The following is a 13,454-nucleotide window of genomic DNA, read 5'->3' as shown; positions in this document are numbered from 1 at the left end:
CGACGAATACGTAAACGTTGGTCTACTCGGCGCTCCTTGCGGATGGTCGGTGGTCCGACGATCCCTCGGCGACCTACTCTCCCTTATCCAGTCAGTCAGTCGGTCGGTCGCGGCAGCTCATAAGATGCACGCCACACGCGCGCGGCGCGTCTGTGCTCGATCCCCTCACCGGCCCCGTGTGTACATTACCGGCGCCAAAGCGAGCGGCTACCGCTCACGCGATGCCGTTGCTCCGCCGCACCCCTCCGGACACAAAAGCCAGAGCGCAACCGACGCGCCAACACCGATAACGGGGTCTCAAAGCCACCGAGCACGTAGACAAGAGTCCAAGCTAGCCTGGTACACGCGATCTTCTCGACCGCTCGCTCGCCCTCTTTGACGCTTCTTTGATTTTGTCGCGGTTTATTCGTCCGCATGTGAGTGTGTGAGGGGGAGGGGGAAGGGATGGATGGCTTCCCCCTAAGGCACGGAGGGAGGATGAGGGAGAAAGGGAGGGTAGAGGTCCGAGAGGTGCCCGACTTGGACAGAAGCGGTCTGGCACGTCCGAGACCGGCTATGGATGTCCTCGTCTGATAAGAGCGGTCCCCCCCTCCTTTTTTTGCTTGCCCGCCCAATATACTACGGTAGGCACCCAAAGAGCCACTAGAAAAAGGGCGAAATAAACGAAAGAATGTGAAAAACAAACGAAACTTGGACGCTTGCAACAAAAAAAGTAGTACGTACGGATTTCGAACGCGGAGAAGGGGAAGTGTATTTGGGAGTTTGTTTCGGACACACTGATAGGAGGGGACCGTTCAGATGGGGAGTTCTTGCGGCATGCGAGCGGCCAGTTCCGGACACTTGTTATTCTTTGTTTTGTTTCTTTTACGCGGCCGATTGCGCCAGCGCGTTCCTGATCTTACTAGGTTCGTGCAACGTGGTTGTTTTGTATCTAGATCGTAGCATTCGGCGTGTCCTTTTTCCTCCAGAGAATTTTTTTTTTTTTTTGCATATCTGTTTATTAGTTGAGTTAACCCATCCAATATTTCTTTGTATCGTGTTGGTTTGCTGAAGTAGTCTCCGCGTAGTCGTTTCCGCTGTTGTCGGTCTTTTCGCTACCGGTCCTGTGGATTAAACCTAACCCAGTCAGCTTCCATATTGTTCGGGTACCGCATACCGACGAGTATTCTTATATAATCACCACCAAGTGATGCACAAAAAAAAAAAAAAAAAAAAAAAAAACACTCACCGACAAGGTAAGAAACACGTGGCGCGGTCTGATTATTATGTTCACGTTTTGACTTCGTGAATGGTTCTTCGGTGCTCTTATAGGCAAATGTTGACATCTGGTTGGCTGAAGAACGATAATGAAAAGCTCAGAAGTCGCGACGCCCCGTCTTCAGAATAATACCATACTCATTTTGTAGGTTGCTGGTCTGTTAGACCGAGCCGCCACGGTTAACTAAGACAGAACTTCGGGCTTTGAGTGTATCTTTACAATATTGACTCTTATTTACAGGTTTTTTAGCTAGCTACGTAAAATCAAAAGTTTTCGGGTTTCTTTTTTTTTTTTTCTTTCTCGCTCTCTCTTCATTAATTCTTTAGCCAAGATGTGCCGGAAACTTGGGAAAAACAAAAAGCTACAATATCTTTTCTTTTCTTCTTTTCTTGACTAGCCAGGTAACAAGTCATGGAGGACGGTCGCGAGAAGTGCTTGATCTTGTGGGTCGATTCGGTTCAGCGGTCCGTTGCCGACAGCGTGGTGGCGACTTTACGGAGTGGTCGCGTTACTGCCTTGTTTCTATAACTATGTAACCACTCGTCGGTGTAAAAAAAAAAAGAAACAAACAACACGGCCTATAAAATAAAACTTTTGCTCGAATGATGACCGCTTTTGGGTGGCGCCTACGGGTTGTAAAGAACAGAAGGGACTTTGTCGGTTCCAGTGTCTCTAAAATCGCGGTATGGATGTTTAGTCGAAAGAAACTTGAACGTGGGCAAGCCCAAAAATTACAACATAATTTTTAAACAATCTCGCATACCGAATTGGGACATGCATGCAACGGTTGTGGGACCGTTCGCCGAATGACGATTCGTCGCAGGTCAGGTGGTGCCAGGGCTATTCGTCACACGGGGCAATTTGTCATAGGACAGTTCATCACTATGACAAATCGTCGAAATATGAACAGATCTTTCTTATAGTTGTAGCATTTCTGATGTTTACCGAGCGTTGTTCTTCCAAGTGATTAAGTAGTACAACTACCGGCAATCCCCTGATTTATTTTTTTTTCTCGACACATGAAATCAGACTTTTACTGATTTTAATTGACACTGACTAATTATGTCTTGTCCAGCAGAGTCTTGGCGCCTCTCTGTCACTAATGGTAAAAAATAAAAAAAATAAAAAATGGGCAGCAAATTGTTTGGCAACTGTGGGGTGTTACGAGAAATGTGTCGGTCGCGCACGTGGACGAACTACATTCTCCCTGTGTCGGGCATGCGAAGTCTGTGTCACGCTCCTGGAAGTCTTATATTCCACGGTGAACTAAAATGTTTACCAACCATAAAAAAACTAGAAAAACTCAACTTTCTAAAGAGAACGCTACACTGAAGCTGAATAACAAAAAGCGACCGAATGTTAAAATGACTAGTGCACGAGCAACAAGATCTTCAAATATTATCTACGGGTTTTCGACGAGTTGTCCCAGTGACAAATCGGCCTACGACGAATTTCCCTGCTACGAGTTGCCCTTTTACGAAGAGTCCCTCGACCAGCGGTTCGCATCCCGTAAGCAACCATAAATGTAACCCCAAACATTTCAAAATACAACTGATGCTCTTATATTCACTATCACCGCAACTACTGTAGTACTGTATATATATATATTGTTCGGTGCAGAGGTGTACTAAGCTGCATAAATGTCCATAGAACGACGTGTCGGTGGCAAAAAAAATGAGAGGGGGTTGGGGGGGGGGGGGGGGGGGGGGGGGGGGTCGATCTAAGGGAATCCATGACCTGACCTCACGGGAGCTATACAGCAATTCAATGTTTTCTGCAAAATTTGGCGGAAATGTTGATGTCACGTGTCCCGCTAAATTTAAGGGGGGAAACTAAATTAGTGTCTAGTTAACTTGACACCAGTTTCTTCGCCAAATTTAGCGGAGAAACTGAAGTGGTGTATAAGTCACGCGACGTCAGGTTAGATCACATTATTCTCATGTCAAACCTAGCGGGGAAGACGAAGGTCACGTGAGGTCAGGTCATGTGACATTAATTTTCGAGTCAAATTTAGCGGGGAAGCATAGCTGGAGTCTAGGTCATGTGACATCAATTTTCTCACCAAATTTAGCGGGGAAACTTAATTGATATATACTAGTCTTGTGCGAATAGCGGATTTTGAGTTCGAAGCGAATTTGAAGCGAATAGTCGTTTTGGCAGAATATTTTCGATTCGAATATCGAATAGTTTTTCCGCGCCTTTCTCTACCATAACATAATGCTTAGATGAAAACCCAGCTAAACTTGTGAAGGTTCTTCCACTTGTTCATTTATAAGTTAAGTTTAATCTATTTATATTTATGCACTGTGACCTCAGAAGGTCTGGTGTAATTGGATGGCAAGGTAAACGACGGATTTGACATAAAATAAATCCTAGAGAGATGGCCAACTATACCCAATTAATTGAATTTACAAATCTTGCTATATAAAATGTTATTTTTTTTTAATTTCGAGTTAAAAATGCTGAACGCAGGATGTAAGGGCATCTTTGCCTAACATAGCATACTCTCGCATAACAGTCAGTTTAATTTCTTAACTTTTACTACAATGTAGATACACATTCACAAATTTTTCATTTATCTGAAAATACAGCCGGCACACGCGCCCCTGGCGCTTTGATTGTATGCTTTTTTTCAAGGCACGCAATTGCGATATTTATACTTTTCCAAGTGTTTATCGCGGCGGGTTACCCCGTTGAGTGCGCTTCTTACCGAGCAATGATGCAATGCACGGAAGCAACACCCGCGGAGGTCGCTTCGGAGGATAATGCTTCTCCGCAGTGCACCGGTGCTCGGTAAGAAGCGCACTCAACGGGGCTAACTCGTCGCAATCAAGACTTCGAAAAACGCGATAGTGCAGTTCTTTTGCGAAGCGAATAACTAATAGTGTATTATTCGAAAGTACTACTCGAAATTTCGAATATTTGCACAACCCTAATATGTATATATATCGCGTGATGTCAGGCCAGATGGCATCAATGGATGTCACCTGACTTAGGCAAGAGAGAAACGTCACTTCGGTGACCAAGTTTTCGTGAAATCGACCTGCCAACTTTGCACCCCCTTCCAACTGCGGAAAAAGACGTAATTCTACGTCAAAAATAGGCTCCTCATGAACTGTTTTTAAGTTTCCTTTTTATGCGGTTGAATTAAACACTCGCGGCCGTTCATTTCTAATGTAATCACAACTCACGCACTTAAACGCAAAAAGCGTCGCGTTTATATTTTTTTTATGAGAACGAAGTTTTGTAAGAACTATATACTTCCGCTCGCTGCCTAAATGCACAGCAAAAATCATGCGTTCTTTTCTTTTTCTTGATATTTCAGCTAGCACACGAGGCGTCTGTTCAACTTGGCGTTAGCAGCTTCGAATTCAACCTCTCCTTTTGTTCGGGCTTCTTCGGGATTAAAGCTGCTTCACACATTTGCATCTGACTGTTACCGACTGCTTTATGACCGTTTGTGGCTGCTTGCGACGACATAACAGGCTTAAACTATCCATCGGGTAGCTCCGGTACACTGCCTATCTGCTTATATATTTCCCAAATCTTTTTTCTTTCTTGCACATCATTTTTTTTATGGTCTCGAAATGATTATAAAAAATGTTATAAGGGACCCTTTTTCCCTAACAGTGCATGCGTTTGATGTCGAAAATTTGCGGAAACCCATCAGTCTAGTTATGCGGAGATCGGAAATAAAATGTTACACTACTATACCTAATGGGGCTAGCGCGTTCCCTCCTAAGCAATTACAGGAAGGCACCACGCGCCCCGTCACCCCCGAACGCAAACAAGCGTAAACCGGCCTTTAACATTCTGCGCAGTAGCCCCGTTCTTGCCCTCGCTCGTCGTAACACAGTAGCTCGCCACAGACTCACCATGCAAGGCTAACCACTTCACACCGTCCTCTCTTCGCCCGCACACTCCCCCTCTCACCCCACGATCCGCGTAAACTAGAGAGACAACGACACACGTTGCGAATGAAGTTCTCACGAAACAGCGCTCGGGCATCTCTTATTCCGTCAATGTCCTCCCGGCCGCGACCACTCTACGGCCAGCCCCAACAAAACCGACGTCGATACCACATCGCAAGAACCGTCCCCTGCCACAAGAAGAAAAAAGAAAACCGACAAAGGGACAAGATACAGCCTAACCACGAAAGCGGGACAAAGCTGAATCGGACCGAGAATACGGGATCTACAGCCGAACGGCCGGTACAACCAGGTCAGCGGGCATGGCGAACTCTGTATTCAAAGTGCCGCGCGCGGACTTTGCGAGATATACGCCTTCGCGACCGCGGCGGCAGCGGTGGCGGCGCTCGCTGGCGGCCCGGGTACTTATAAACGTAAACGCGGACGGCATGCGGTGGCTGCTGTTGGTTGCGCGAACGCGTATAGCCTTTTGGAGCCCCGAGGGCGCTCTGAATAACCTTTCGCACGATGGTCTCGGTGGTTTGGATTCGCGTTGTTGACCTTGTCGCGGTATAGGGTCCACCTGGACCTCGGACATCGCGAATGCAAACCGTACGCCCTTACTGGTTTCGTTTGTTTTTTTATCTTCTCGCTGCTTATTGTCTGACCCGTCGTATCTTATCTCTGGAAAGAGGGAAAGAGAATCGTCGGTCCACTTTAAGTTTACGGTTCTTACGCATGCACGGGTCGGTGTGTGAGTTTGTTTGTGTGTGGGCTTTATGGTACAAGCTGTGCGGGAACCATAAAGAACTGTTACGGAGATAGCCGTAGGCGCATACTAGTTTCGCCGCACATGGACAGTGGTCTGTTGTGTTTTGTTGCTTTCCTCGAGGGAGTACAACGCCTAATACAAAAGCGGTCAGCTGCCAGCATATTTTTATTTTATTTTTTTGCCGGTAAACAGCACAGGTGAGACCAACGGACACCTAATCTGCGTCGACGAGCTCAACAAAAATGTCTGAACGTGACATCGAGCAACATGGGCCACTATAGAGACTTCAAAAGCAAAGTACGTGACCTCACCCCATTTCACGTTCTCATGGACCGCACTGGATGCTTACACCAGTCATCCCAAATATTCATCAATCTTCGCGAAAACAGGCAGGGGCCGCCTAGAAGCCTGACCCGCGGCGCCGACCACCAACACCGTTAGGGCTTCGCGGTTGGCGAAACCTCGCCGTAAGCAATCGTCAAAAGTATGCGGTCGCCTTTGCGACGGAGCGGCACCCTTGAAGACTGCCCGCCATGCGTGGCAAGCCGAGCGCGTCGGCGTCTACAGCACGCCGCCGCAGGCGCAGTTCGTGAGCGTATATACACGACAGGGAGACCGTAGTCAGACCGGGAATACACGGCGCCTCATCCGTAGGGTGCGGCTGAGGTTACGCTGTTGTCGCGGTGGCGGCGGCGGTTCATGTTCGCGCCAGTAGCCCGACATGGTGCCGGTTCTGGAGATGAGCCACTTCCAGGTCGTGGCAGATTAATGGTTGCCGGGACAACTGGTGGAAACACTTTGTGTTTCCCCTGTTTTGGTTTCTTTGTTGAAAAAGGAGGTGACCGCTACGGTCTGGGTCGGAAGTAGCGGTTCCAGCCGTGCGAGGAGATGGATACAGTTCGGTGCAAGAAAAAGAAGGCTCGCTACTTACGGAGATAGTGAGAAAATGAATGCCAGGACAATCGTTGCCATTTATCCTCGGACGGCAAGGAACAAGAGCGGCGAAACGAGTTCGCTTTGAAAGTTCAACATGTTTCATTCGCTCGAGTACGGCACAACAAGACACGTGCAAAAACGCAAAATGGCTTCTGGCAAAAGAGGGGTTCGTGCGTAAGATACAAACACCGGGAAGTGTCGGAGGATCGGCATGGGGTCGCGCCTTTATGAAAGATGTGCGATTATCTTTGCTCGTGTAAAAGGCAATGCTGCATTCATTGCAGAATAGTTTTTGAAGAGCTAATATAGCTATCTGGCGGTTTTGTACTTTACCGCTCGTTCTTTTACGGGATTCGCCCGAAACGTACTTGACTTGTGCATGTGGAGTGTGCTTTGAGCGATTTCTAAGATCGCGAACTGGAATTTGTAGGAGTTGTGGAGTTTTTTGCGTTCAGCTCTGAATTGGTCGAAAAAAATTGAAACGGTTCATACACCGAACGAGTATCAATAAAAAGAAAAAGGGCTTCCAACAATTTATTAAAAAGGTTAAAAAAAACGATTCGAGGAAATAAAGATTCTAACTATATCTCACGGGCACTGCATGGTTTCAGGGCAATAATCGTAGCTTCTGTTTTCCTGCAGGAAGAACTTGCAGTTCCTTAATATGCGAAAGAAAATCATGCGGGAATCTGCGACAGACAAAGCCAAAGAGGGGCCTTGGGGACTGTGTACGGTGCGTGCACACCGTTGTCTTCGCTGTCGCCGAAGAGAGTCCGGCGTCCGTTCGACACTGACCGACCGGACGCCGCCAGACAAGGCCAGGACTCGGGCTTTCTTTGGCAGCAGCGTCGCCCTGCACGCGATGCAGTCGTTTGCAGCAAGCAATCTCGCGTGCGCTCCCGGGCCGCCTCTAATAAGTCGGTCCGTCCTTCCCTGGACTTAACTACGGGCGACCACGTCCCCCGCTGTCCAGCTGCCGGCCAACTTGACCCCTCGCCGGCCGCCTCTTCATAGTGGGATTCTTTTCTTTTTTTTTTTAGTTTTTGGGGGAAGAAGTACACTATCGAATCATTATCTAGAAAGCACCCAAGTGTGAAGCGTTCTTTTTTATTTTGTTTCCTTATTGTAACTCCCTTTCTCGGTTGAGGTGTGTCATGAGGACGCAAGTCCCAACGGAACACTTCCGGAGCGGTGTCTTGGCGTTGTCCCTCATAAGCTATGCGGAACGCAAGTTCGTCCGCTTCTTGCGCAGGGGTTGCACGGACAACATAACGCCGAGCTCTGATTGGCTCTGGCGGAGGGATAGTGGGTAGACCTCGATGCTACCTGCTTGGGGTGTACCCGCTATTGTTCCAATCGGAGCCAATAAGAGTTCGGCATTCTGACATCACCGGAACCCCTGCTCGTGAAGTAGACGAATTTGCGTTCAGTATACGCGCTTGCTGGACCAATGAAAAGCCGCCCACCTTCCCCCTTTCATCACCTAACCCCTCTCTCTGCACGAGGGTGTGGGCGGGAGTTTGATCACGTGGCAAGTATGGACTTGTGACTGGTCCAACGAGCACGTGGCTTTTACCGTATTGTCATCTTAGGTGTAAACGGAGTATAAGGCGTGTGAAACAGCAGCTCCTGACGCTTGGCCTTTCGGTGCCCCGGCGTATCCTCTATTGCGCCGGATGATGACAGCAACATTACTTCACAGGCAGGTCAAGTTTTTGAAGTTTACTAAGCGCCTTCGGCGACCCAGTGTCTTTCTCTACGAGACGCCGTGCCGCTGAGACTTTGCGTGACGATAGATATGTCACAGAATATGCACCACTTCGTCCTGATTACTACGCGAAAGACGAACACCGGTCAAATCCAGAGCCACCGTTCTCATATAGCACTTGCTGTCACACTGCCAACTTTCACCCGACACAGCCTACACCATCAAATGACCCAACAAAACCCAGAAGCGCCGACACCAAAGGCGCGAGTTTACTGCGGTTCATCTTTCATTGAAACAGGTTTTTGAGAACGGGCACGTTTTATCGAAGCTCGATTTAGACAAAGTGGTTCTTCAGTTTAGAGAAACACCGTTTATAGAAAAGGGGACGCTCGTAAACAATGGCTCCTCTCCTTTGTGCGTGGATTACTGGGGCGCGTATTAACCCAGCCGCTTACACACCTCGCATCTTCCCCCCCCCCCCCCCCCCCCCCCCCCCTTTTAACTGTGGCGGCTTATTACAACATTGTTAATCCAGATGGCCCATCCGCACACGCCGCTTCGCGGCGGCCGAATTTGCTAAACGGAAGCTCGCGCCATTTTCTCTAAAGTGGTGTTCACTGGCGGCCTTAGCTGAGTGCGCGACTGCTGAGGGCGTGTTGATGGCAAGTTTCCACAGTTCTTTTGCGACGTGCATTTTACACCATCAAGAGTGCCAATCTTGGCAGCCTATTAATGTGAGCTCCGTTCTGAGCACGCACTCTGTCCTTTGATTTCCTTGCTCTCAAGACTCTGACTGACTGCATGCACTCTAAACAGCGCCCTCAAATATGGCTTACCAGTGACTACTTCCATAAAGGGATTCGATAAACTGAGGTCAGTAAAACGGCGTCCGCTAAAAGGAGCTTCTCTAATCCGCATGCCTAAGAAAGACGCCACCTCGCGCATGCGGCAGTTTTCTTCTGTTTTTTTTTGTTTTTTTTTCGAAAGTAAGCCACCGGAACACCCTCGCGCGAAGAACCCCACCAACGACAAGAACGCGCGGGCGAAAGACAAAAGACACGACGCGACGTTCCCATAGCCATCTCGGCACGCTCGCCGAACCTCGCAACCCGACCGCTCCACCACCACCACCGTCGCTCCCCGATCCGACCAAGAACGCCGGCAGAACGGGCTCGTCCCCCCCAAGTCGAGGTCGACAAGGTCACGGAGGTCTACCGAGTGGGCAAGAACACACCACCCGGACAGCAACAAGAAACCAAAAGCGACGAAGGAGCACCGGCGCAAGCAGGCACAAGCAAAACGATGCCCCGGCGACGTGGCTACGGTTACCGGGATTGCGGACTACGCCCGGGCGGTGCTGAGGAGCGTCTGGTAGGGACACGTCATCCAGTTGCCGTGGCCGCGGCGGCCGCTTCTGCGGGGGCGGTTTAGCATCAGGATCGCCTTTCCGCCATTCGGTTTTTCTTGTTGTCTGGATCGTTGCTTGGGATCCCTTTAGTGAGCCGAGGTCATCGCGCAAAAGGCATGGAAAATGAACGCGCGTGCTGCCGCGGAGCGTGGCCGCTGCCCACTGGTCTGGCTCTGACAGCCTCGCCAACCTCCGGATGTGAGGGTGGTAAGAAAGTAAAGCGATGGCCAACTTTCATTGTTTCGTCGTCGTCGTCGTCGCTACACGCGCCTTTTATCGTTTCTTTTTTTTTTTTTTTTGCGCACCTCCGCCTTGGACGACTCGGGGAAGCAAAAAGGCGAGTAGCGATTTCCACCACGCGAACTGCCTTTTCACTCGCGTCGTTTACGTGAGCGGATCGTCTTTTGAGCGTACTGTACTTGCTTGTGTTGGTACACCTGTTTATTTTGTTGTCGCCCGGCTTGTGTATGCGCGCGTGTGTGTAGTCGTCGCGTGCGAGTGTTGTCGGTTCTTCATTCACGTCTGCGTCGTGTTTGTGCGTGTGTTTTGTACGCAAACACGAGTACGAGCGTGCGTGTGGCTGTAGGTAACGCGTAGGAAGCGGCAGCCTGGCGAAGAAATTGGGCTAGGAAGGGGAAAACGGAAGGCGACGTGTGAGCGATTGCGAAACAATGCAAACGGCTGAAACGAGCGCGTAAATTATGAGGGCCTTCTTTTTTTTTTTTACTTCGTTTACGTGTGTTTTTGGCGGACACGGTTACTTAAGTTGTAGGCGTAACAGATTATCGTTGACGTAGGGGCCGAGTCCTTGTAGTGTGAACGTCCCACAAACTCCTTTGGCAACGTGACTAAGCAAATAGTTTGCAATTAGGTCGTGCTTGAGCGCCAGCGTTGGGTGACATACGTGTCTGTTAGTAGGATGTCCGTAACGCGAAAGTATCAAAAAGGTCGCGAAAGAGGCGTATTTTTTGTATGTGTGTCAGAGAGCAAAGTTCGTTGGATGTTGACCTCGCGGGCCGACCGCAACTCCTCACATTGGACACGAAGGTAGGTTCTGGTGAGTTTGTAGAAAGAATGACGTACCCTTTTCTGTCTATTGCTAATTATCGCGATAATAATTTCAATGTAATAATGTTGCCCTGCTTGACACCAGTGCGATGGACAGTTAAAGGGACACTGACACCCCTTTAAACATTCTTTTTTTTTGCCAGACGATTTATTATGTTATCAGAAGTTTACCCAATCAACATTTTGTTACAGTGTCACGTACATAAAAAAAAAAAAAAAAAAAAAAAAAAAAAACGAAATTGCTTTAAACCGAAACCGAAACTGGACTGGGGAGGAAGAAGAATTATGGAGGAGGAGAGAGTTGGCGGGAAATCTCGGGGCTGTGCAACTTTTTTTTTTTTTTTTTTCCAATTAACGTGTTTGCAGTTTTTTAGAAGCTACAAAAATGAGTATCATATTTCTTTTCTTTTTTAATATTGTGTGTGTGCCTTCGATGACCCACGACTTTGATTATATTTGGTGGTTGTGTCGAAACCATAGAAAAACGGCACTTGACCACGGAGAAGAGAGTGAGCGCGACTCAAACCGGCAAGTTCTCAATCGACGGTTTTCGGGCGGAAAGAATACAAATTTCGAGGCACGAATTGTTTTCTGAGTAGTTGATCGCTCATATGTCATGCACAGATAAAAACCTTGGCGAGCATAAATCCCCTGTCAGTGTCCCTTTAATTCCGCGTGACCGTCCCAAATACGGCCCACGTTCTGCGACTTTCTTCAACAAATGCTTTCTATATATTTCAGAATGCGAGCTTTAAATGATGCTGACCCTTTACTTATTTGCGCACTTTAATATGTAACGCTCAACCAGGCAGTAAAGAAGGTGACCTAATGCATGAGAAGCTTTGGGAGCATAACCATGTACATTTCCCTCGTGACCAAGTGCTCCCTGACTGCACCAGGGTACACATTGATATATGGCGTAACTGATAATGGAACACTAAGGAAAGCAGACAAGATTTTATCGCTGCTTATAAGCCACGTCTTTTTTGTAACTGATCTCGCATAGCATACACTCTTTCTTTTTTCTTGTAGATTTTTTCGAAAATGCTTAGTTAAAAGCACATTCGGATATGCTCGCAGACACAACGTAAGAGAGCCTACATCGTGCTTCGATTTCAACCAGCCACCCACTCCACAAGTTCCACGTTCGCGAACACAGCCCGCCGCCAGTAAAAAAATGTAAAAAAACTTGTAAATAAAACACAAAGCAGCAGAACATGCACTGACCACCGCGTGGCCGGCCGAGTCAAAACCACCACATCCGCCTGCTGTCCCCGTAGCTCCCTCTCCCCTCCACAGCATCCCCCTCCCTCTCTTACTCGCGGCACAATCGCGCCTGAATACGAAAATGTCGAGGAAACCGCGACACTCCACCATCCAGTAACAAATGAAAAAAAAGCCGGTGGTCATTCTTCATTGTCCAGCAGCGCCCCGCGACGTCTGCCTGCAAACAAACACACTTCTATGCGGGGGTGGATACACGGAGCCCCGTGTTCCACCCCCGCAATCATCCATGTCCCCCCCCTCTTCTCGACGCGAGCTCAACACCTATTATACGCTTGGCCATTCTGATCGCATTATAGGTCAGATCGCTTCCGCGGTCAACGACGTGCCGACAAGCATGGCCAGTTATCTCCACCCCCCCCCCCCCCCCCCCCTCTTTCTCTCTTGGCTGGCTCCCTTTTTTTCTTTTCCACTTTCCCAAACTCCCTGTCCTGGATATGACAAGCGGACAAGCGAAGGCGGCAGGGGATATCGTGGGAGGAAATGCTCCGATGGTCAGTTTTCCGCGGTCCCCGACTCTCCCCCCCCCCCCCCCCCCCCCCCTCTGAGGGTCCGAGCCGTCGCAAGTGTGCGGGGGAGAGGGGGGGAGGGTAACTCGATGTCCCCCCCCCCCCCTTTATTTTTGTCATGTTGTTGTTTGTAGAACCCCGATGGGACCGCTTGTTGCCTTCTTGACTGCCGTCTGTGTGCCGCGAATCGTTCAAGGGGGTGTCATTGTCGGTCGCTTTCACGCCGACTACCGCCACCGCACGTCCGAACGTCAGCGAGCATTTTTTTATACATGATTTACATTCGTAGGTTGTTCTCTCGCATGTATTTTGGGGTAGACGTCTTTTTATTCCGATTTCATTTTCTCGATGCGGTTGGTTACGGCCACCGGACAGACCTGACCCCTCCTTTCTTTGCTCCTTCCATCGATATCGTTTTTACCTTCTATGTGGCCGTTTCTCTTTCACTTTTTTTATGATAGGTGTCTGGAAGACCACCTGCGGTTTAAATTTTACGAACGAGACACTTTTTGTTCTTTTTACAGCCGCTGTTTTTAGTTCATATTGTTGTGGTCGTGGCGATCGCCGCAGCGGTCGCTCTGCGGCCTCGTCGAGAACGGACTT

At 48.8% G+C, this 13,454-nt stretch overlaps 1 protein-coding gene across 1 annotated transcript in view; it reads right to left on the bottom strand.

Moving 5' to 3' along the window:
- Positions 1-13,454, bottom strand: part of LOC8023898 (B-cell lymphoma/leukemia 11B) — a gene marked incomplete in the record, with an annotated part of 457,140 nt that overhangs the window by 147,213 nt on the left and 296,473 nt on the right.

The sequence above is a fragment of the Ixodes scapularis genome, unplaced genomic scaffold (assembly GCF_016920785.2).
Source record: "Ixodes scapularis isolate PalLabHiFi unplaced genomic scaffold, ASM1692078v2 PGA_scaffold10__122_contigs__length_95168666, whole genome shotgun sequence".
In the NCBI taxonomy this organism is placed as follows: Eukaryota; Metazoa; Arthropoda; class Arachnida; order Ixodida; family Ixodidae; genus Ixodes; species Ixodes scapularis.
This window is presented reverse-complemented; position numbering and strand designations above follow the sequence as displayed.